Below are 25,595 nucleotides of genomic sequence, written 5' to 3'. Positions count from 1 at the left end.
GCACTTCAAAAATATATCAGCCATTTTTTTCAGCAGAAAGAAAGGACAGTAATAATCAAGAATGTTATTCTTTGGTATATTTTTCTTTCACTTAACAACCTGCACTCTTGGAGAGCTCTGGATCCTTGTTTCATCCAGATTATGGCTCTCGGCTATCTGTTGTTTTAAACAGGCTGACTGATGGAGATGATTGGCAGGCACCACTCAAAGTTCAGCACGGAAAATAAGCTCAAGAAGGGCAAGTGCGCCATGTGTGAATTTGGAAGTCTGAAAAACAGACCAAAAGTAATTTCACTTGCGAGTGAAAGAAGAAAAAAAAGGCAACATGTAAGTGTGAGCTGATAAGTGGGCAATCCAACAAGACAAGCTGTAGAGAAAGTTCAGCTCAATCACATTTGTGTGAATGCTGGGTGATTGAGATGCCTGCAGACTCTCTTTAAATAATGCAGTGAATTATCTGAGACGATGCCTGCAAGCATTCTCACACCGTTTATTTAAATGAAGTTGGGTCAGGCTTGTCAACTATAGATTAGTCTCTGTTGTCCAATAACATGCTCACTGCTTGGCAAAGGAACAGTTCGACAACATGTTTCTCTCAAGCTCTCTGACCCTGCAGGGGAGTGGAAGGGGCGAGGGGTGGAAACGGGCTGTTGTTTCAAGCAGGTTGAGTTCATGTTCTCTTCGGGAGACAATAGATTATAGATGCATACATTAATGAAGGCCTGTATTTCGATGCCTTTAATTTATTATTATTTTTTGTTTAATAGTGGATGGCGAATGGTTTGTAATAAAGTCAGGTCTTATTATCTCTATCCCATCCTGAGAATAATTCTGTTAGCAGATGGACATAAAGTAAACTATAAGTTTTCAAAAAAAGTTTTCACCCCCCGGCTCTTAGCGAAAAAGAAAACACTCCGTTTAGTACTGCCCCTCGGAAGCAACAGAAGATACTTACATTTTTCCAGAAGACATATTAAGCACAATTGTTCACTTTTGGAGAGCTCTGGATCCTTGTTTCATCCAGATTATGGCTCTCGTTATATATAAAAAGATAGATAGATAGATAGATAGATAGATAGATAGATAGATAGATAGATAGATAGACAGACAGACAGACAGACAGACAGACAGACAGACAGACAGACAGACAGACAGACAGACAGACAGACAGACAGACAGACAGACAGACAGACAGACAGACAGACAGACAGACAGACAGACAGACAGACAGACAGACAGGATAGGATAGATAGATAGATAGATAGATAGATAGATAGATAGATAGATAGATAGATAGATAGATAGATAGATAGATAGATAGATAGATAGATAGATAGATAGATAGATAGATAGATAGATAGATAGATAGATAGATAGATAGATAGATAGATAGATAGATAGATAGATAGATAGATAGATAGATAGATAGATAGATAGATAACTTTTTCGCTAAGAACCGGGGGTTGAACATTTTTTGAATTTGAATATCAAGGTAAATGTATATCTGGAAACATGTAAGTATCTTCTGTTGCTTCCAAGGGGCAGTACTAAATGTAGAGAGTTTTCTTATTACAAAATAAGACAAATTTTGACATCTTCTTCCTGTTCAAAAGTTTACACCCCCGGCTCTAATGCATTGTGTTTCCTGTCAGTAAATGTTTGAACCTTTTTAATAGTTGTGTTTGAGTCCCTCAATTGCCCTTAGTGTGAAAAGATTGATCTCAAAATCATCCAGTCCCTGCTGGAGAGGGAGTTCAAATATGCAAAAGATTCTGGAAACCTGAAAAATGTGCAGGACCTAAAGGATTTTTCTGAAGAACATTGCACAGTTTAAATTCTCAGGACAAACAAGGAACTCAAGAACAACCATCACAAAAAAAAACTAAAAAAACATGTATCATCCAGGTAACAACACACAGTATTAAGAATCAAGGGTATGTCAACTTTTGAACGGGGTATTTTTATAATTTCAGCTATTTTTTTGTCTTGTGGACTATATGTAAACGTCTTTTACGTAAAAAAACGTATTCAGGACAGTACTAAAAAATAACATTTTGTATGATCCCACTTATTTTGTTAAAATTATTCACATTTTCACAGATTCTGCAAGGGGTCTGTAAACTTTTGAGCACAAATTCTGTCTGTTTTACAGAACATAGCATGAGGTACTGGATTACTTTGAAATCATATTTATTTAAGTTATATATTATATATAACTTTTTTCATACTGTTTAAGGACATTATATCATACAAAGACATCTATGTAAACGCTTTTCCTTCTATAATGTTTTGGTTTTGAAGATGAACATATTACTCAATTTGAAAACTCAAAATGTGGTGTATTTAATTGTTTCATATTTAAGTTTGCTACCATTATTCTGACCTAGATTACATTTCAAATACCTAGATAATGCCCATGATTTATTTCCAATGCAAGAGCATTTCAAGATACCAGAGGTGTTGAGCCAAGATAAAAATGGCCCCTGCAATTGGAACAAGCTGGCCACAAATTGAGCTGTCTAAATCTCAAACATGCCATGATTAATCTGTTTGGTTAAAAAGGTGCAGATTTGCATGGCAGCAGAGACAGAGAATGAGGAGGACAAAAGTGCTCTTAGATTTCTTCAGCGGGTCATATAGAAGTGCAGAACTGTGAGATGAGGAAATGGAAAATGAGGTGGGGGCCATTAACAGCCTTTCTGTTAGTTCTGTACAAGCTGCGTACTTCTAGTGAGGGAGCAGGTGCTCCCAGAGGACGGATGTCCTAATTTTGATGACCCCTCAGTTTTTGATAATGACCTTAATTTAAACTACAAGGGTGTTCTTGGGCATCTTGTACTGTTCTAAATAGCAGATTAATCAGTAGCACTTTAGCCTCGACTTAGACGACATGCGCTGCTCCACTTCTAGACAGGGTCTCATCAGCACCCCCTGCCGAAGACGCTGAAGATTGATCAGGTCTGCCATTTAATTGATCTAATTATTTTATCTTCCTCGCAACAACATCTGTTCTGTACTAATATAGTCATGCACAGCGTCAAAAATATGATTGAGGGTCTTTTGTAACTTCCCAAGGAGATTGTGGCGCATTCTGAAAAGCTCATTTCATCACGCAGTCAGCAACACGCCCATGTATTTGGATTGTTTTGCTCATCTATCACAGGAAAGGGAGTGGATTACACCTAATAAAGGTGCTGATGATAGCTGAGACTCGGGTGCTGAAACAGGGTTGTGCTTCCTCAGCTGCGAGCGAGTCAGGCCATCTGGATCTGATCTGGATAAGGCTACAGGACTCTCAGTAATCGCTAGAGTAACTCAGGTAAACTATCACAGATGTGAGATAATTGCAAGGAGCGGCCTTTCAAAACAACATCATTTGGGGGAGTCTCAAACCTTCGAGCCCCTGCAACATTGAAGCTTATAGGGAAGTGAGAGTGGAAAACATTTTCTTAGGAGCTCATTTTCTTGCACTTTTTTTTTTGGTTGAAACTTTCAGAGGCTTTGAAGGAAATTAAAATGTGCTCAGGTCTTAAAACCTTGCTGAAAAGACATCTTAAAACAAGACTGAGCTGGTCTACAGGGTGTTATTTTATGATTATAGCACTTTATATAATCATATAATTTATAAGATTTTTCAAGACTTATTTTTAAGCAATGTTATAGAATATGAAAAACATTACACCTATATATTTTGTGGAACACATATTCACTATTAACTACGACTTTGCCTCAATAAACTCCTAATTCACCGCTTATTAACAGTTAGTAATGTCGTTTTTGGGTTAAGGTATGTAGAATAAGGTCATGCAGAATAAGGCATTAATATATGCTTTATAAGTAGTAATAAACAGCCAATATCCTAGTATGTGCATGCTAATAAGTAACTTAATATTGAGAATTGAACCCAATAAAGTTTTACCATTTTTAAAATAAGTGAACAATTCGCATATATTTTTATGCTTCCATCATTAATATGTTGTCACTCATTAATACACTTATCATGTTTAGACATGAAAAAAAAATCATATTAGTTTGTTTTAATTTATCACAGTATATCACAATTAAGTGAACATAGGGGTGAATTTTAAATAATTTCACTACTTTGGAATATGCCATGTTCTTTAGTTCTTCACTTCTAGCATGTTAAAAATATATAAAAATTCCATATTTTTGTAAATTTTCCAGTCCCCCCCAACATATCTTAAAATATGTCAGTGCCATTGTTTTGTCTCAAGATGCACACCAGTAATGATAATCTAAGGCACATTTATAAAAATATAATTAAATGTCCTAATTGAACTAAGGCCTAATCCTGCATGCTTAAAGGGATAGTTCACCCAGAAATGAAAATTAGCCCATGATTTACTCTCCCTCAAGTCATCCTAGGTGTATATGACATTCTTCGTTCAGACGAATAAAATCGGAGTTATATTAAAAAAGTCCTGGCTCTTCCAAGCTTTATAATGGCAGTGAATTGTTGCCTTGTTTATGATGAAGTCCATAAAAGTGCATCTGTTCATCATATAACTGCTCCACACAACTCCGGGGGGTTAATAAAGGCCTTCTGAAGCGAAGTGGCATGATTGTGTAAGAAAAATATCCATATTTAAAACTTTATAGATTAAAATAACTAACTTCCGGCAGAAATCTGTACGAAATTCGACTTTTGTTTTGCTCTCTCCTCTGCGCTTCTGCTTTCGTCAATACGCATGCGTCAACTTTTTTAATATAACTCCGATTGTTTTCGTCTGAAAGAAGAATGTCATATACTCCTAGGATTACTTGAGGGTGAGTAAATCATGGGCTAATTTTCATTTTTGGGTGAACTAACCCTTTAATCTAAGCCCTGTCTGTGAAACCAGGGCTTTATGTATTTCCCCCCTGTCAGGCATCCTGTTGTTTTTCTTTTTCTTATGTAACCAAGTAAAAAGTTTAAGTGCCTATATTTGTGAGTTTGCTATACACTGTTATAGAAATACTTCCTGAAAAGGAAAATACTTTATTTATTTTTTTATTTCGCGTGTATAAATACTGGATACATGAGCCAAACCTTACATTAAAATCTAAAGCAAAGTGCATAAAATCTAAGACATCTGAAGTGTAAATTTCTAGGATTTCAAGTATAATTTGTCCCAACTGTCAGTGCCAGGTCTGAATCGTGAGCTCATTGAGTTGTGAGAACAACCAGCTCGAGAACATTCCGGCTCTGATGAAATATAGGTCAGGCCAGGTAAAGCATGCAGTCACACCTTGCTGCGTCTGCAACACTAATACAGTATTGTGTTTTTAAATTGTTTGTTATGAATACAAGGGCAAAATCATCTTGTGAATATCGTAGTATTGCGTACAGGGCACTATAATATTATATATTTATATGTTTGTATTTGACCCGGATAGCTTCCACAAAGCAATTAGACAGGAAGAAGCTGGAGAAAGACCAGAACCGATCTAAGCAGGTGCTTTAAAAATAAAAGCCATTTTGATGAAATTTGTTGCAATACAACAATTACCGCCTCACCATCAATCTTTTTTTTTTTCAAATTCTCCCTAGAATTCTTCCTATCAGCGTGAGAGGGGTTTAGAGCATTTTCTATGATCATGTTAAAGCAGACAGCATGTGACAGCAGGGGATGAAGATTCAATATGATCAGTGAGAAAACCAGTAGGAGAAACCAAGACAGTTGAATTCAACCCATGTGCGTTAGAGAATATTTTCTATAATTGTAAATAATTGGTTGCTTTGCAGAGAAGTGACACCGATGCCAAGTAATACCAGGCTACATAGTTGGATATTCTAACTAATTGGCTCTTTAAAACAGGCTAGGCATTTTTAAGGTCCTTAAATTGGTCCTCTTCCCTTCAGAGAGCAGTTTGAGTGCCAAAACTAATTAGACCATTGCTGATTGTTTAGAAACCCAGAGCACACTAAGGCAAACCAGACGTCAGAGAGAGGAGTGGAGCCAGGAGCTGACTTACCACAACTCAGCTGGGGAGGGAAGCAAAATGTTGCTTATTAGGTACAAACTTAGAAAAGGATTCACAGCAAGGCCCAAAGAGCTGTTACAACATGTGCTGGGCAAGACTTAAAACCAAACACATAACTCTTTAATGCGTGCGTATGTGCCCTGCGTAGCCTTTATTTCTCCCTCCTCTCGTCTCATTTTCTTGCTTTAGATCCAGTCTGAGTAAATGTAGCCTAACTGAAGAACAGTGATGAGAAGTGTTTTAAGCTGTGTGTCTATGTAGCCTATATACATACATTTTCAGGAATTGACAATAGCCATTTCTCAATATGCGTTCTTGTCTGTACTTGTGTTCTTGTGGACGTCATCAGTCGCTTCCCAAGTTCAATTCACTAGATGTGTTCTTGCTCCGCCCCTTTTATCAAGGATGCATCAGGAGGTGACTTGTGCAAACTTAAAACAGCCAGGTGTCCCAGAATGCATCTCGCTCCAACCAGCAAGTGTCAATGGTGCAGGAGAAAACCCACATCATTAAAAAAATTCTACCGCTTTGTGTCACGAAAAGTCAGTCGAAAATGTCGTTTTTCAAAGCTCAAATCTTCGGTTTATTTAAAAAGATAGTGCCTATTTAAAAAGTTGCACCTATGTTTTCAGAGTCGTGAGATCCAGTCAATCACCGGGTGCTCAGTGCTCATGTACCACGCCAAGAACAGCCTTCCCTCGCGCTGACTTTGTACATTTTTCCGAATTGTTTTCTTGCCTTTTTTTTCCTATTATATAAGCTTCTTATACTTCATACTTTTTTATAATTTATAATGGCTATTATTGTTCATTAAAACTGACATTTAACAAGAAGAGACAGGGTTGTGTTTTATGTCGTATTTAATTAGATTATATATACACTATATTGTCAAAAGTATTGGGACACCCCTCCAAATCATTGAATTCAGGTGTTCCAAACACTTCCATGGCACCAGGTCCCAAACTTTTGGCAATATAGTGTATACATACAGTGAAGATAATCAGAGTATGCACATAATGCCTGAACCACATTGATATTTTTAATTTTTTAAATATATTTTAAAAATGAAAATGAAGAGAGGCAGTGTGGTGTTTTATACCATATATATATATTAGTCATAAACTTATATATATATATATTTTTTTTTAATATACAGTGAGGATATCCCCCTGTCCGAACTTTACATACTTGGTATCGAGAAATGCCACTTGACTCGGTTTCCATTTAAATTCTGAAATTACCACACTTATTATTCACAGCCTGCTGCATTGAGCGAGGAAATTGTCCCATGTAATTTTAACTAAATGTATTTCCCCTCACTAATTTCTCACAGATGCCGTAGGCAGCGCTCAGAACGTTGATTAATTTTGAAATATGCTCATCTTACATCTTGAGCCTTAAAACCTGTTGGGCAGCATTTTCTTTTCTTTTCTTTCTTTTTTTTATTGTTTTTAATTTTGTCATTCTTCCAGTCATTCCTATGGAAATCTGTTTCTGCCTCAGAGAAACAAATAAAACAAAAAAGGTAAAAAAACAAAAAAGAAATATTTTAATATGAAATTATTTTTTATTGTAATGTAAAGTCATATTGTATGTTTTATAGTCACATTGTGAGTCAAAATTACAAGAAATAAAGTTATTGTCAGATATTAGTCATGTCATGAAATTATGATAAGTTGATATTATGAGAAATAAACTTGCATTGTGAATTATCCCAATTATGACAAGTACAGTCAAAATGATGGAGTAGTTACATTGTTAGATATGAATTAACTTTGCCACACAAAGTTGCCTTTGTAAGACATAAATACACAATTATGAGATAAAAAGTCAGAATCAGAAGTAGTAAAGTGGCAATTGTGAGAATATTTTGAGCAAATTACCAAAAATTATGAGAAATAAAGGTGGAATTACAGTAAATAGTTGTGAATCATATTCTGATATTTGAAGTCACATTTTGAGACACAAAGTTTCTGTTGTGAGAAATGAGTCAGAATTTAAAGGAGGTCATTCACAATTGTAAAATGATAAATTGCAATTAAAAGAAATAAAATCACAATAATGAGAAATGAATACTAAGTTGCAAGTTCCTTTCTCATAATTGATATTTTATTTTGCATAATTAACTTGCAAATGTGAAATGTAACACAATTACCTTTCTTATATTTTTACTCAGAAGTGGAAACAAGCTTCCATAAATATCAGCATCAAACCAGAATAAATGGAATGGAATGGAAATTCATGCTGGCATAAACCTTTTCAGCAGGACGCACAAAAATGATTTTCCTTCATATGTCTGCTGCCATTTCTGCCTGGGCTCAAAAAAATGAATTATACCATGCCCACAACAGAATCCAATTTCCTGGTATACAGTTGGTCAGGAGGTTCCGGTTTGGTGCGTTGTGGTACAGCCAAGACCGCAAGTAACATTGTAAGGATTATTCTCAGGTGCAGAGGAAGAGAGAGAGAGAAGGATCAAGGGAAAGAACAAGCCAGTGTCCTAGTAGCCTCATTCTCCCTACTAGTAGAGCATGTCCCAACTGTTGTCAATTTATCAATGTAACGTGCACTAGTGGGCACAGTTTGAGCCTCCATTAGGGCAGGTGCCTACATCCATCTTCGCCTCACTCTCTTACTCTACCTTGTCAGGGGAAACTAAATGGGGCTTTTGAAGAAATGTAAACAACCCTCAGTGGACGATCATTGCGTCCAGCCCTCAGCAGATGGGAGAAGTTCCGTTTGGTTGTGTCAGGCTGCTGATGAAAGGATCTTTGGAGCCTATGTATGTCTTTTGTCCTGTCAAACCATTTTACTTGGTGGAAATGTTGTCATTTGTTTGCTACATTGTATTTGAAGTCACTTTGAATGCTTTTTGAGTATCTAGGTTGCTTTTGCCTGTGGTGTCTTCATACATGTATCTGTGACATGCACATTAGATTTCACTTTGTCCTCAGATGTCAAGACTGTTAGCAGGAGGGCATAGCAGTGTTCAATGAAGACTGAATCTACATTTCATAGGCATGTGGAAAAACCTTGTCCTTTTATTCCTTTTTATTAAGTTTCTTCTGAGGATTTTTACCCCTGGGCTTCTCTATATTCATTCTGCTACACTCAAAGCTGTGCAGTCAGGGGTAAATATAACAAGCTTTTAATTAAAAAAGAAAGAAATTAAACTAGGATGAGGTAGATTAATTCAAATCTCTTGGATGACAATGATTAGACTCGTCACAAATGCTGGGCCTCGTCAGGAAAATGAACCACATGTTTTGTTTTTATTTTGCTCTCTAAATTGACCCTTGCAGCAATGATAGGGGTCACGGTGAAGGAAACGGATGGCTGTTTTGCTCAACAATCCAGCACGGTCCAGCTCGCTAACTGCATGTGCGGCAACAGCCTGGAGAGGAAGTTGAGCTAATGATGATTTGAAGATCATCTCACACAAACAAAAAACCAACTGAAGGCGTCATCCCTACCATGTCACTGAGCATGTCCTGGTTATTTCTATTTTTATATCAATCAGGACTGAAAAAAAGCTTGATATGCTTTGTGTCATCTTGTAACTGGGTAATTCAGTGTCTGATTCCTATTAACAATTTCGATTCCAACCTCAAGCCTGCATTCAGATCTGCCAACAACCAAATGATAGAACCAAGTTTATAGATGTAAGTTGATAGAACCCTATTGTTTTTTTCACTCTGACTTTACATGCTTGTGCATGCCTTTTCATATTCATTTTCTTATTCAAACATGCCATTCAATTATTGGATAATTAAATAAATTTCCACTATTTATGTTTAATATTGTTGTTTAATATATATGCATTTTATTTTATTACTGACAAAACTATATAGCATGCTTCTTTAACAACAAGTCCTTAACTACAACTTATTTAACCCTCTCATTTGTTTTGAAGCTGCACTTGTTTGATTCACTTAAAATAATCAACTCATTAGAGTCCCTATTGCATTGCACAACTCAAGAAAGGTTAACCTGTTCATCCGGAAATTCTGAATCCACAGTTCCTCTGTGAAATCGCGTACTATATACTTTCAGAAACACTACGTGGCCGCTCCCAAGTATATAGGGGACTTTCCTTGCCATTAATGCTTGGAGAACACTTCTACGTCTCCTTCTATTAAAAATAATAGCTAGTGCTGGGGCTGCGATACAGTATACATAAACCAACATCCGCCGCCATGCTTTTTGGAATGACTTATCGCAAGAGGAAAAAATTTCGTATTAGTCGCATAACATCGGATAATGTAAACCCTGCCATTTCGCAATAGTTTTTTATCGACATTTAAAAAATACACTATATTGCCAAAAGTTTTTGGGATGCCTGCCTTTACATGCATATGAACTTTAATGACATCCCATTCTTAATCCGTAGGGTTTAATATGGAGTTGGCCCACACGTTGCAGCTATAACAGCTTCAACTCTTCTGGGAAGGCTTTCCACAAGGTTTAGGAGTGTGTTTATGGGAATTATTTTTTTTCTAGAAGCACATTTGTGAGGTCAGGCACTGATGTTGGACGAGAAGGCCTGGCTTGCAGTCTCCATTCTAATTCATCCCAAAGTTGTTCTATCAGGTTGAGGTCAGGACTCTGTGCAGGCCAGTCAATTTCCTCCACACCAAACTCGCTCATCCATGTCTTTATGGACCTTGGTTTGTGCACTGGTGCGCAGTCATGTTGGAACTGGAAGAGGCCATCCCCAAACTGTTCCCACAAAGTCGGGAGCATGAAATTGTCCAAAATGTCTTGGTATGCTGAAGCATTAAGAGTTCCTAACACTAAGGGGCCTAGCCCGACCCCTGGAAAACAACCCCACACCATAATCTCTCCTCCACCAAACTTTACACGTGGAACAATGCTGTCAGGCAAGTACCGTTCTTCTGGCAACCACCAAACCCAGACTCGTCCATCAGATTGCCAGACAGAGAAGCGTAATTCGTCTCTCCAGAAAACACGTCTCCACTGCTCAAGAGTCCAGTGGCGGCGTGCTTCACACCACTGTATCCAACGCTTTGCATTGCACTAGGTGATGTAAAGCTCAGATGCAGCTGCTAGGCCATGGAAACCCATTCCATGAAGCTCTCTACGCACTGTTCTTGAGCTAATCTGAAGGCCACACAAAGTTTGGAGGTCTGTATCTACTGACTTTGCAGAAAGTTCTCAGCATGCACTGACCCCACTCTGTGATTTTACGTGGCCTACCACTTTGTGGCTAAGTTGCTGTTGTTCCCAATTGCTTCCACATTGTTATAATACCAATAACAGTTGATCGTGGAATACTTAGTCGTGGGGAAATGTTACAAATGGACTTATTGCACAGGTGGCAACCTATCCTGGTACCACGCTTGAATTCACTGAGCTCCTGAGAGAGACCCATTCTTTCACAAATGTTTGTAGAAGCAGTCTGCATGCCGAGGTGCTTGATTTTATACACCTGTGGCCATGGAAGTGATTGGAACACCTGAATTCAATTATTTGGAGGGTTGTCCCAATACTTCTGGCAATAGTGTATAGCCTATCAAAAGTTTTGTTTGCAAATAAGTAATGGAAACTACTGTTTTCACTGTATGATTTTGATTCACAAATATAACTGGCTCAGGAATCGGACTACAAGGTTGGCGCTGTAAAGCCATTGGTGTTGTTGCTGTGCTATATAAGTACTGCAGGAAAGTCTATCACAAATATTTTATGTTGTTCTGTCTGCAATAACGGACAGTGTGAGAACTGTTAACAGAAACGTTCCAGTATTTTTTTTATTTTTTTTAAATTAACAGGTTTGATTAAAGAGAAATAATAAAATTAACAGAGAGTGAAAGAATTTTAACTTTGTGTGCTTTAGTATTTTAATGCTCTCTTCTTGTCCCCTCAATCTTTCATCGGGCAAGCTCTGACAGTGAAGATTGTTTCAGCTTTATAGCCTAAGAACATTCTGTGAGATGGAAATTTAATTATTCGGAACAAGGCCATCGACTAATGAATTTATCAAGGTTCTGAAAGTAAGTTATGTCTGTCTCCTGATATTCATGTACATGTTCTCTATGGTCATCTTCCATTGAATTAGGGGATTGTAGCAGCCATGCACATCACTACAGTTTAATATAACCTGCTGCTTAATACCAGTTTATTTTCAAGAAGTTCCATCAAGTTTCTTCATGTTGGAGTTTGATTGATTAAAAGAGATTTTGATAAGCATGCAGGTATCTGCTTGAGCAAACAGGAATGACACACTTGCTGCTTCGCTGGGCAATGATATGCAGTGATTGATGCATTCTGCACTCCGTAATTGGCAACAGGTGCAATTACAATAGTCATTTAAAAGATTCTGGTGTTTTTCTCGCTGTTTTGTAAACAGGGCACGCAAATAATGACATAATGAATTAATGACATTAACCTCCCCAAACTGCTATGCCTGTCAAACTGCTAATTTCACAAGCCCTTGTTTGCCTGGTGACGCTTATTTATGGAACCGTGTTTTAAGCAAAGGTTTGGAAGTTTTAACTGTCAATTTATTGATGAATCTGTGAAGTAAGGGTGCACATACGTACTGGTCAGTTGCATAGCAGAACACACTTGTAAGGGTGGGTCGCCTACAGTGGTTTAGGATGCAGGGTTGCCGAACGACTAAAGAAATGAAAACATTTCTTGTCTATTACCACCCTCTGCAACTTATACCAACGATGGAAATAAGCGCAGTTACAATAGCAAAATATGTGGGAGAGCGTTTCTATAATGTGACTATATTGTATTGCAATAGGTAGCACTTAAAAGTCAATACTGAATCAAAACTAGTTAGCACATAATTTGTAATTGAAAGAATTGAATTATAAAATATATGGTTACACTTAAAATAGTTACAAAATAGATGTATGAGATGATGAAAACGTATACCATTAATCGTACCCAGCGTAAATAGAATGTTACCTGAGGGATAGAAAGTGAGAGAGAGGGTTAGAGAGGCTTTAGAAAAGAGAAGAGAGAAAAAGCAGAGCAAAGAAGCCCCAGCGAAAGGAAGAGCCAGAGAGCAGGCCCCAAGAAGAGAGAGAGCCAGAGAATCAAGAGACAGAGCAACCGTTACAATCTTCTTTTATCCTTTTCTTGACCATGTGACTAAACCCAAATGTGAGACATTCAAACTGACCAATTAGATAATTTCAACTTATCTCACTGTACTAAAGGTGTGACACATTTTGGCCTACAGGCCTTCAAAATCTTTTTGTCTTAGGAATTCCAAATGGCCCTTCTGGTAAGAAAGATGGGGGTTGAAAACAGTAAAGCAAATATCTTTGTTCAATTTCAAATATCTTTGATTATTTTCAATCTTACACACAAAAATTATTCGGATGACACAAGACTTTGAGGTTACATAGACAATATAATGAAGATTCTCTCATACCTTCTAATCATCTTAATGCTCCATGTCTTTATCCAACGTGAGTTTTCCCTGAATATTCATTATTTCAATATCATCTTGCTTAATAATTCATGAGACCTAAATGCAAGTCAATTAGGTACTGCTGATTATGACATTGATAATAGCGCTTTTATTGGATAATTTATGGAAATATGAAAGGTAAGGTGGGTCAGGGATTATGATGATCTTTTTCGCTCGACTAATCCGTTTAACCTGAGTTCACTTTACAAAGCCTTTAAAAAGTGAGTCACAACTCATTTAAACTTCAATATAAAACAGGTAAAACTGCTTTGTCCTCTTTGATTTATAGCTATATGAATGTTGGGAGGGGGGTGTGCATTATCGTTCAAAAGTCTGTGATTTTTTAAATAGCTCTTATGCTCTTAAGCTTTATTTGAAGGAAAAAAAAGTAATATTGTGAAATATTATTACTTTTAAAATAAATGTTTTCTATTTAAATACATTTATATTTGTATGTATAGAAAGTTTAAAAAAGCTACATTTATTTATTTATAAATCTTTTGTAACATTAAAAGTGTCTTTACTGTTACTTTTGACCAACATTGCAAATTGCTGAATAAAAGTATTTATTTATTTAAAAATAAAAATAAAACTTTTCAACAGATAGCACACTTTTTTCTGTACTTCTAAAAAAGATCATGAACTGCATATCGGGGAGTTTCTGACGTTAAAGCGACACTATTTGCCCGGCTACAGCGAAAACAAAGCTTTCTCCTAGATATAATAATAAGAGAATGGATGTTGCTTTAGCCAGCGTTCCTTTTCAGCACAGCGCTTTGAGATAAACTACATAAAGCCGATGCACTCTAATGTGCGTAGTCTGTAAATTAGCCTAATTTGGTCAAGCCCTGAAAAAAGGAAAGACTTGAAAGCTGTCATACTCATTTTAATCCAGATACATTTTATCTTCTCATTTAAATAATTTGCTCTGAAGTGAACTTGATTCAATATGAAAGTAATTACTATCTATTATATTCAAACAAGATGTTGTAAACCTTTGGTCATGCTAATCAAATCTTCTTTTATTCCAAATTAAGATTCTAGTTTTCTCGCTGTTCCCTCCTTTTCACATTTGATGCTTATTATCTAATTTTCTTTTTGAGGCCTTGATTACACTTCATCTGAAAATGGACAGTAATTACTGCCCCACTGCTTACAAAAGGTCTGCGGCAGAAAGAGGCCGAAATCATTCTTATTCAAGGAACAACAAAGCAGGCAAATGAATCTCTTTCTACTGCATCTCGTTTCTGTGCTCCCATAACACATCTCTCCTCTGGATTAAACCCTTTTACCCTTTCCCTTACGCAGTGAATCATACATGCTCTATTCAGAGACATAATACGCACAACAAGCATAAAACAGAATTCAGAGGAGGCCTCGTGCTTTGAACAGGTTGGCCTGGAGCTCTGTTGCCGGAGTCACTTTGATGTGGATCTTAGCTCATGAAAGACGGGTCCACTCTGGCCCGCAGGTACTTGCTGATATTTACACATTTTAATCGCACACTCGCCTGCTCCGCCAGGTGTGTGTCAAGCGCAAACCGCCCTGTTTAGTTTATCATTTCCAGGATGAGGAGTCTCCTAACTCGCTGCGACAGAACGGTGTGAAACGATTTCTTGCTCTAGAAAGGAGATTTCATTATCGCCGCGACACACCCTTCTCCCCCTCCGGTGTGGGTTTGTGCGAGCGCAAGGCAGAGAGACGAGCTGAAGGGGCTTTGTGGGGGGGAAATCCGAAACGGTTTGTTGTTTTAATGCTTTATTAAAGGCAAAGATGGCAGAACCTGATTACCATCAGCTTTAGAGAAGAAAAAGGTTAATGATGCCCTTTTTCTGATATAGTGAGAGTGAGGTGGAACAGGAAGGAGAGGTAGAGAGCATCTATTTGCTGCTGATAAGATTGTTGCTCGCCTCGTACCACACCCAAAGCAACCTGAAGTGGTTTGTAGGTGAGGGGCTACTTTGGACACTTGTTTATGTCAGTTGAAACTGGCTCCTTCTCTGAATTACTCTGATAACAGACAACAGAGGATTATGAAATAGTCTCAAAGCCACAGGAAAATGAGCTCACTAAGGTGTCTGTTAGTTGATCTTTGAATGAAACTCTGTTAAGGCTTTTCCTCCTCTAAGATCAATCCAACTTGAATCCATGAATATTATTGTAATGTCAATTTTGATTTAATGTTCTTGAAATTCCCCCACAATTCTAAGAAACTTGTGAGAAGCCACATGTGGGCCTTGGGTCAAATGAAACCCTTTAAAATCCATGAATTTAAAGAGGTTGTTCACCAAAATATAAAAACGCTGTCACCCTCAAGTTGGTCCAAACCTGTATGAATTTCTTTCTTCTGCTGAACACAAAAGAAGATATTATGAAGAATATTGGTAACCAAACAGTTGATGGGCCCCATTGACTTCCATAGTATAGGGAAAAAAATACTATATGGAAGTCAGTGGGGGCCCATCAACTGTTTGGTTACTGACCAGGGGTGTGGGAAGAGGTTTTAGGCCCAATCCCATTTCTACCCCTTAGCCCTTCTCTTTCCCCTACCCCTTCGTTTTGCGCGTTCACGTGAATGGGTAGGGGTGTCTCGATTCTTTTTTGGCTGGAGTGGTAGGGGTAAGGGGAAGGGCCAGATAGCCCTTCAAACGAAGATTTTTCAGGACCACACTTCGAACGAAGGGGTATGAGAAGTTTCCCTCCACCGGCTACCATGCTGCTAGAATGTGTGTGTGTTGCCACTCGGGATCGATCACTTGCGTGTCGCCTGGCTGCCGTTTCTCCGTAGCTTGCTAAACTCACTATTTGGGTGATTTGAACACATATTAATAATAGTTAAAATACATATATCTGGTCATCCTTCATAACGCAGTCGATATTTACAATACATAACGTCTGTAAACTCTTGCGTTACCAAGGCAACGACTGACTTGACGTATAATGTATGAACATTATCGCAGCACCACAGTGGATAACGAAACCATATCCGTACCGGCCGGCTCGGATCAGCACGGAATGGAACGATTAATAAACAAAGAGAACAGTTTGGTCCAATGGAAAAGCGGCTTCACTAGTCTTGTATGTTCTGTATCATTCTGTATCATCTTAGGAAGCTCTGGCTCATGTGTTTTTGAACTGAAAACGAGCGCCATTTTATTAAGTCCAAATACAGCGCAAAACTATGTTGGGAGTGAGTAATTTGTTAAACGTGCTCGTGCCTGATTTCTGTTAGATATAGCCTACGCACTTCATTGCTGTTCATACTGGTTAAATGTCACAGGATTTTATAATAAAAGAAACAGGGTATGATGACGTGTAATGGTATGGTAGTGGTGTCCCATTTCTTAGGGGAATATTTTCACCCCTACTCCTTGGCACTCTCTTTCAAGGGGCAAGGGGAACAGGTAGGTGTAGGGGTAGGGGAAGGCGAAGGGGTATAAAATAGAATTGGGATTGGGCCTTAGGGTAGGGGTGCTGTTTTTGTTTGTTTGTTTTTTGGGAGGGAGTTAACACATTTGAATAAGAAACAAAATAGTCTGTAGAACACATCAAAACTCCACAAAGCGCAACAAGCCTATAGGTGAGAACACTTGTTTAAACAGCATACACACCGGGACATTCATTTCACTGCACATCACATTTTTGACATTATTGATACTGCTTGCAATCGTAATGCAACAGAACAGTCTATGGGACATGAATTAAGCCTTTAAATAAAAGGGTTATTGAGATGTTTATACTGTCATATACACCTGCACAGTGACAAGAAATAAAACTGAACAGAAAAAACCTGACTACCTTACACAACACCGAAGGTGGAATTGCACTCAGGAGTAGAGCAGACGAATTATTTCTACGCACAATGCAACGGTCACAGTATGACGTCACACTCTGCGCATATGTTTTAAAAAAATATAATTTACCATATAAATAACACTTCCTACTTAAAGTGTTTATTACAAAGAAATTACTAAATGCTAAAAATAAATATGCTAAAAATAAATAAACGTAAATGAACAAAAATGTGTTCATATATATATATTTATTTTTTTTTATTTTTTTGGAACTTAATGTTTATTAAGAAATGATTTATTAAACTGATCAAAAATGACAGTAAAGACCTTTTTTTTTTTATATATATATATAAATGCTGTTCCCCTTCAAGGGAACTCGAGCTGCGTCACCGCTTTGGGAACGCCCCTGTGTGATTGCGTCGTGAAGTACGTATGTCATCAGTCCAATAGAGAGACGGAACGTCATAGGCGGGTGACGTCATAGACCCGGAAGCTATAAAGCACACCGACAAACACACGCCGTTAGCTTCTGTTGCCTTCAACAAGCGCTCTGTGTTATTCTGTCCAAGTGTCTTTGTGTTGTGTCTGAGTTCAGACTGTTTTGTTACGTTTGCACTATTCACCACATTGATACAAGAGAAAAAAAGTATGACGAGCGAACAGCGTTACAGACAGTGTGTTCCTCCCTGCTCACGCTACATCCCGAGCGGGGATACACACTTGATGTGCGTTGTTTGTTTGGGAGAGCAGCACGCGCAGTCGGCACTCAAGGGTGCCGGCTGCGAGCATTGTGAGGCTCTGCCTCTTCGCGTGCTGCGATCCCGCCGGGCGCTCTTCGAGGAGGGCGTCCCGGTTAACGCTCCCCACGGCACGGGTCCCGCTGCGGCTGAGGCTCAGCGGCGACTCATGTCGTGGGGTTCGCAAAAGGATCTGACGGAGGGGATGGAGACGGGCCCCGCCCTATCTCTTCCTTCACCCGCCAGATCCAGCGCTGCCTCTCTGGGTTCGGGAGCCCGCTCTGCGGCTTCTCCCGCCCGGGGAGCGGCCGCGATACTGCAGCTATCTTCCTCCGAGGAGGTTGATGTCTGTAGCATCGATGCAGGGGGTGGAGACTCGTCACTTCATTCCCCTGCAAGTGAGGAGCTCATGGAGGTGCTGAGCAGAGCGGTGGCCAGACTTCACATTGACTGGCCACATGAACATCATGAGCGAGCTGCTGTAAAAAGCAGACTCGACGAGCGCTTTCTCCCCGCGCGCTCTGTTCAGCCTCCCCGAAGGAGTCTGCCGTTTTTCCCGGACCTCCACACCGAGGTGTCGAGGTCTTGGAAGCGGCCCGTGTCTGCACGCATTTTCACCCCGCAAACGTCCGTGTATAGTAATATCGCGGGGTGTAAGAGACACGGTTATGGTCAGCTGCCTCGGGTTGAACAGACGCTTGCGAGCCATCTGTCACCCGAGTCTGCGTCGACCGTAAAGGCTCCGTCTTTGCCCACAAAGCCTCTTAAAGTGACATCATCTTTTGTGGGCAAAGCATACTCGGCAGCAGGTCAAGCCGCCGCGTGTCTGCACACGATGTCTATTGTGCAGGCATATCAGGCTGATCTGCTAAGGGACCTGGGGGAAAGCCACGAGATCGGAGTCGATACTATTAATGAACTTCGATCGACTGCCGATCTCGCTCTCCGTGCCACCAAGGAGACGGCTCGATGCGTCGGCCGTTCTATGGCAGCCCTAGTGGCCACGGAGAGGCATTTATGGCTAAACCTTACAGATATTAAGGAAAGGGACAAGAGCTTTTTGCTTGATGCGCCGTTGTCTCCGGAGGGCCTGTTCGGTGACGCTGTCACCACGGTTACCGACAGGTTCCTGGAGGCGAAAAAACAGGCAGCGGCGCTCAAGCAGTTCCTTCCCCGTAAGCCCCAGGTCTCGTCTGCTGCTGGGCGGGAGCAGCAGATGCCGAGTACAAGCTCCTCGCACAGGGCGCAGCAAAAAGTGAGTGTCGCCACTCGTACACCCCCGCAGAAAGGGTCGTCGGGTGCGCGGCGCTCACAGGCGCAGCCTTCTAACCCCAGGGCTGATCTGAGGACAGTCATTGTGGCGAGGAAGGCTGCGTCAAAGAAGTCCTGACGCCTCTGGGCCCAGGACAGTGAGGGTGGTCCCCTCCGCGGGCGCACGGTGCTTACCGCTGTACACGGTACCCGTGCGTCCGCGGTACCCTCACGGGGTCAGTCCGCCAACCCCGCCCGAGTGCCGGGGCGCGGAGGGGCCCCGCGGGTCATTCAAGGATGGCCCGCACCCTCTTCGGAGGGAAATTATGCCGTCGAGTCAGTCGTTCCCTGCCGGTTCGCCGCTTCAGGGCGCTGCACTCGCGGTGCAGAGTACATCAGAGACCAGCCTCGAGGGGCTGGTTCCCTTAGTAGATTTTGTGTCAGAGTGGGAAAATCTGCCTCACATATCTCGTTGGGTCCTGCGATGTGTAAAGTTGGGGTACGCGATTCAGTTCAGATGCCGTCCCCCCAACTTCAACGGGGTCCTCTCCACTGTGGTGGACCCGGTGCAGGCTCTGGTGATGACTCAAGAAGTACAGACTCTGCTGCAAAAGGGGGCTATAGAGAGGGTTCCCCCCCCGGACAGGGAGTCAGGCTTTTACAGCCGGTACTTCATAGTGCCAAAGAAGGATGGTGGGCTGCGCCCCATCTTGGATCTTCGCGTCCTGAACCGAGCCGTGGCAAAGCTCAAGTTCAGGATGCTGACACTCAAACAGATCGTGTCTCAGATCAGGTCCGAGGACTGGTTTGTCACGATAGATCTCAAAGATGCGTATTTCCATGTCTCCATCCTTCCGCAGCACAGGAAGTTCCTGAGGTTCGCTTTCAGGGGAGAAGCGTACCAATATCGGGTGCTTCCTTTCGGTTTAGCCCTTTCACCCCGCACGTTCACGAAGTGTGTGGACGCTGCTCTGGTCCCCTTGCGTTTGCAGGGGATCCGCATCCTCAATTACATCGACGACTGGCTGATACTAGCACAGTCAGCGCGTCTCGCGGTTCAGCATCGAGATGTTGTTCTCGCGCATATGAGGAGGTTGGGGCTGAGGCTCAACTCCAAGAAGAGTGTTCTCTCTCCTGTGCAGAAGATCACTTATCTCGGGGTGAGTTGGGATTCGGTCGCTATGCAGGCTCGTCTGTCGGAGCCTCGCGTGGGGTCAATCCTCTCAGCCGTGAAAGGGGTGAAGCTAGACCAGCCGCTCACTGTAAAGCAGTTTCAGAGACTGTTGGGTCTGATGGCAGCCGCGTCCAATGTTATTCCTTCGGGCCTGCTGTTCATGAGGCCGCTACAGTGGTGGCTCAAGACCAGGGGTTTTTCCCCGAGGGGGAACCCCTTTCGCGTAATCAAGGCAACGCGGCGGTGTCTCCGCACCTTGGTTATGTGGAAGGACCCCAGGTTCCTGACCCAGGGCCCGTCGCTGGGGGCACCGTGTCAGCGTACTTCTCTGACCACGGATGCCTCCCTGACGGGCTGGGGGGCGACCATGAGTGGTCGCTCGGCCCAGGGTCTGTGGCAGGAGCACCAGCGTTCATGGCATATAAATTGCCTGGAAATGTTGGCGGTGTTTCAGGCTCTGAAGCACTTCCTGCCGCATCTCAGGGGCCATCATGTGCTTGTACGCACGGACAGCACATCGGTGGTCTCCTACATCAACCATCAGGGGGGCTTGAGGTCTCGTCGCTTATACAAGCTGGCGCGCCTTATCCTCCTCTGGGCTCAGGGAAAATTGCTGTCAGTCAGGGCTATGTACATTCCTGGGCGGTTGAACGTGGAAGCAGACATCCTGTCGAGGCAGGGGCCAAGGCCCGGGGAGTGGAGACTCCACACCGATGTGGTGGAGCTCCTTTGGGAGAAGTTTGGCAGGGCCCAAGTGGACCTGTTCGCCACTCACGAGAACTCTCATTGTCATCTGTGGTTCTCCCTGTCGCCTCCAGCTCCTCTCGGACTGGATGCGATGGTACAGGAGTGGCCGAGGCTGCCCCTGTACGCTTTCCCCCCGATCGCTCTGCTTCCGGGAGTTCTAGAGAGAGTGCGCCGGGACGGGGCCCGTCTCCTTCTAGTAGCCCCGTTCTGGCCGGGCCGGGTATGGTTCTCGGATCTGGTGTCTCTCCTCGACGGCTCTCCCCTGGAGATTCCGTTCCGGAGGGACCTTCTCTCTCAGGCGGGCGGAGTTTTTGTTCACCCCCGCCCGGAGTTGTGGAAACTGTGGGCTTGGCCTCTGAGGGGGCCCAGCTCATAAGTTCCGGTCTCTCAACTGAGGTTGTTGAGACCATTCTACACTCCAGAGCTCCTTCTACGAGGAAACTTTACTACCTGAAGTGGAGACTCTTCACCTTATGGTGTCGAGATCGCCTACGGGATCCAGTTAACTGCCCTGCGAGCGTGGTGCTGGAGTTCCTGCAGGAGAGATTCTCTGCTGGGTTAGCCCCCTCCACACTAAAGGTGTACGTGGCGGCCATAGCTGCTTACCACACTCCTTTGAGTGGTGTTTCATTAGGGCGACACCCTCTAGTAACTCGTTTCCTCCGTGGAACCTTGAGGCTGAGACCTGTGACACGCACCAGGGTGCCGGCCTGGGACTTATCCATCGTCCTTCGAGGTCTTTCCGAGGCTCCCTTCGAGCCGCTCGAGGAAGTTCCTGAGAAATTTCTCACTTTCAAAACTATTTTTCTTCTTGCTATTTCTTCTCTTAAAAGAATTGGGGACTTGCAAGCCCTCTCTGTCGCACCCTCGTGCTTGGAGTTTGCCCCGGGTATGGCTAAGGCCTTTCTCTCTCCGAGGCCCGGGTATATTCCTAAGGTCCTCACTAATCCTGTGAGACCTATTGTGCTCCAGGCCTTCTGTCCTCCTCCCTTTGTGACGTCAGACCAGGAAAAGTTAAATCTGCTTTGTCCAGTTCGCGCCTTAGACGCCTATATCCACAGAGCTGCCCTGTGGAGAAAAACTGATCAGTTGTTTGTTTGCTACGGACCTCCATCCCGTGGGGGTCCGGTGTCAAAGCAGAGGATGAGCAAGTGGGTAGTCGAGGCTATCTCACTGGCTTATGTGGCGGCCGGACAGCCCTCTCCTTTGGCTGTTCGGTCCCATTCCACTAGGAGTATGGCTGCTTCTCAAGCTCTCTTGGCAGGGGCCTCCCTGCAGGAAGTGTGTGATGCGGCGGGGTGGTCCTCGGCATACATTTGTCAGGTTCTATGAACTAGATGTTTCTGCTACTCCGGGGTCTCGGGTGCTCGCCTCGTAGCTGTTACAGGCGGGCATCCAGACTCGCATGGGGACGTGGGTATTCTCGTTCCCAAAGCGGTGACGCAGCTCGAGTTCCCTTGAAGGGGAACGTCTCGGTTACGACTGTAACCTTAGTTCCCTGATGGGAACGAGACGCTGCGTCACCCGGCCATACTCCTCGCATGCCCGCAAGCGCCTTGTTTCAGGCCTTCTTCAGAAGCTAACGGCGTGTGTTTGTCGGTGTGCTTTATAGCTTCCGGGTCTATGACGTCACCCGCCTATGACGTTCCGTCTCTCTATTGGACTGATGACATACGTGCTTCACGACGCAATCACGCAGGGGCGTTCCCAAAGCGGTGACGCAGCGTCTCGTTCCCATCAGGGAACTAAGGTTACAGTCGTAACCGAGACGTTCTTTCTCTTCATCAAAAAAGTCTCATAATTTCCACAAAAAAAATAAAGCATCACAACTGTTTTCAGGCAACTTTGATGATCATACAAGACTTTTACAAATATTTACAAAATCTTACCAACCACAAAATTTTGAATGTTTTATCAAATTGATCATATATAATTTATATATTTCAAGCACAACTTCCACTAAGCCCTTTCGATGGACCATGAATTTGACTTTTGGCATTACATCATTATATACATTTAGATGATTATCTACATAACATGGAGAAAGGTCAAAGGGGAACGGCCATAGCTGTTTTTAAATACAATGATGATTTGACAGGTTTTTATTGTGTTCAGATATGCTTGACAATGTCACAAAGCCTGGTTCCAATCTTAAAAATTACATTTCATAGAGCATTCTTTACATAAATATTGTCAAGAATGACCTAAAGACTCACAAAACAAACCGAATGCTCCTGCTGACCATATTTATTACAACCTCCTGAAAAAAAAATCTCTCTACATTATACAACAGCAAGTTGAAGGTGTGCTAATGCTCCTAAAACATATTGAGCAACACTAGGCAGTCAGCATGCTGCGAGCACATGCTGCTTCTATAATCTACCAAGAATTTGTTTTGGTCATATTACATTGTGGATTCACTCATTTTGTCTGGCTGCATTGTGAAATCTGTGGACAGTTTTGCGTTATACCAAGCACTAGGCTATTTAATTTATGGCCATAGTAGACAACACACCACAGTGTGGCCTCACCTGACTATCATATTAACTCCAGCCACACTTTCCCAGTTTGAGTCATATTACAGTCGGAAGGAGGGAAGAGACGAATAGGGTATCAAGCTAGAAACACCGAGCATATTACTCTCTTATCCCTCAGCCTCTGAATACAAAGGCTTTACCTCATGTGCTATCGCAAAGAAAACAGCTTAGCAGCGGGGCATTTGTTTTCCATTCAGCTAGAGGCACTTTGTCTTTCCAATCGTTACCTGTCTCGGAATCAGTTCCTCCATTAAAGCCGGACTAAAGAGGGGAGGTGCTGTCTGGGGCTAAATTGCAATTAGCGGTCCGGCGAGTGAGTCTGCCACCGGTTAACTTGGGATATTGGAGAGCAAGGGCCCAGTAATCAGCCTTCGGTCATGTAGAACAATGCATAAAATTAAATTGACATTAATGAATAATTGTGTAATGAAAATGGAGGAGGCGAGCTAATTGCATGTTACAGTGAGTGTAATGCCCAGATAACCTTGTGTCTAATGCTATTCTTAGGGGCCGAGAGCTGGAGCTGCTCGCCAGGGCCTCTCTCGGCGGGAAGTCATTAGAGCGGAGGCGAGGAGATAATGCCGCGGAAAGGGAGAGAGAGGGAGAGAGCGAGCGGGCGAAAGTGGAGTGGCAACAATCGACGAGTATCTTCGCTTGTGCGTGCATGTTCTGAGTGGGCTTGACTGAAGTCATTTGTATACGGTCTGAGTGGAATTAAAGGTCAGTGAGCAGAGCTAAGCACTGGTGGGGCCTGTTAGCGCGGGATGCTTACCTGAAGAAATTTCAGCACTTCTTGAGAAGGAGAAGTGTAGCTAGCAGAACTACACCAGCGCTAAACTTAACTACAGACTAGAGTTCTGCACGTATGACGTATTTTTGCAGGACAAAACCTAGAAATTATTGTTTTTTTTAAATGGGTTTTTGCCTATTTGCCTCAATGCTTTATTGACATCAAATATATCAGTAACACCTTTTTTAAAGCTTTTACTTGTATTAAAAAGTTATGGTGAAAGCATTTTGTGAGAGAAATTGCGCTGCAATGATGAGATCACTGCATTCACGCGATAAATAGACTGTCTGTCTACTCAATGCTCATCACTGCAGCCTTTCATGTGATGGGAAAATATCTAAAAACAATGCTATAATCAACACTTTCACAATCCGTTAATCTCCAAAGCTGTAATAGTAAAACAGCTTAGTAAAAGTATTCGAGAGGGGTTCCACATGTAATACACATTTCAAATGCAAAGATGTCAGCCAATCACAACAGTGGGCGTTTACACCGAATTCTCACAGCAGACACACCCCTTCAAACAATGCATTCAAGCTAGAGGGCTAACATCGGGATATAAAATGCCTTTTATTTCTAAATTATGACATTTTATGATGTAAAAATCATACAAACAACATAAGTACTTGTGGTGATGTTACAGTCATGTGACCCTGGTTGGTGTAGTTAGTTTATAGTCTAATGGCTGCCTCCGAAAGGATGCCCTATGAGGCAATGTCTTTCCAGGCAGTGTTTGTGCACAAAAGTACCTCACGAAAGCGATTTCGGACTTCTGAGGCAGCTTAACGGTTTAATGATCCACAACAAAATAGACAGCGCTTTAGTGATAACTAAGCAACAATTTAATTATTAACACAAATTTCTTGCTTGAAGTGACATCAAAACTTTAAAAAGAGTATTTGTCTTATTGTTTTATTTAAAGGAATGCAATTATTAAAGTATACAAAGGGATTTAAAGGAAATAAAGAAAATAAATAAGTTAAAAGTAAAATATTTGCAAATAATATATATATATATATTTTTAAATATGCACACATTCACTCTTATTTTCATCTGCCTAATATGTAAAAATGCAAAAGATTTCTTGTCACGTCAAATTTAGTTATGATTAACATAAATTATGTCATATTTTC

At 41.7% G+C, this 25,595-nt stretch overlaps 1 protein-coding gene across 1 annotated transcript in view; it reads left to right on the top strand.

Moving 5' to 3' along the window:
- The window catches only part of LOC307140696 (uncharacterized protein), a 174,681-nt gene that overhangs the window by 93,426 nt on the left and 55,660 nt on the right, over positions 1-25,595 (top strand). The window lies entirely within an intron of this gene.

Source organism: Gobio gobio (assembly GCF_949357685.1).
Source record: "Gobio gobio genome assembly, chromosome: 17".
NCBI classification, from domain to species: Eukaryota; Metazoa; Chordata; class Actinopteri; order Cypriniformes; family Gobionidae; genus Gobio; species Gobio gobio.
This window is presented reverse-complemented; position numbering and strand designations above follow the sequence as displayed.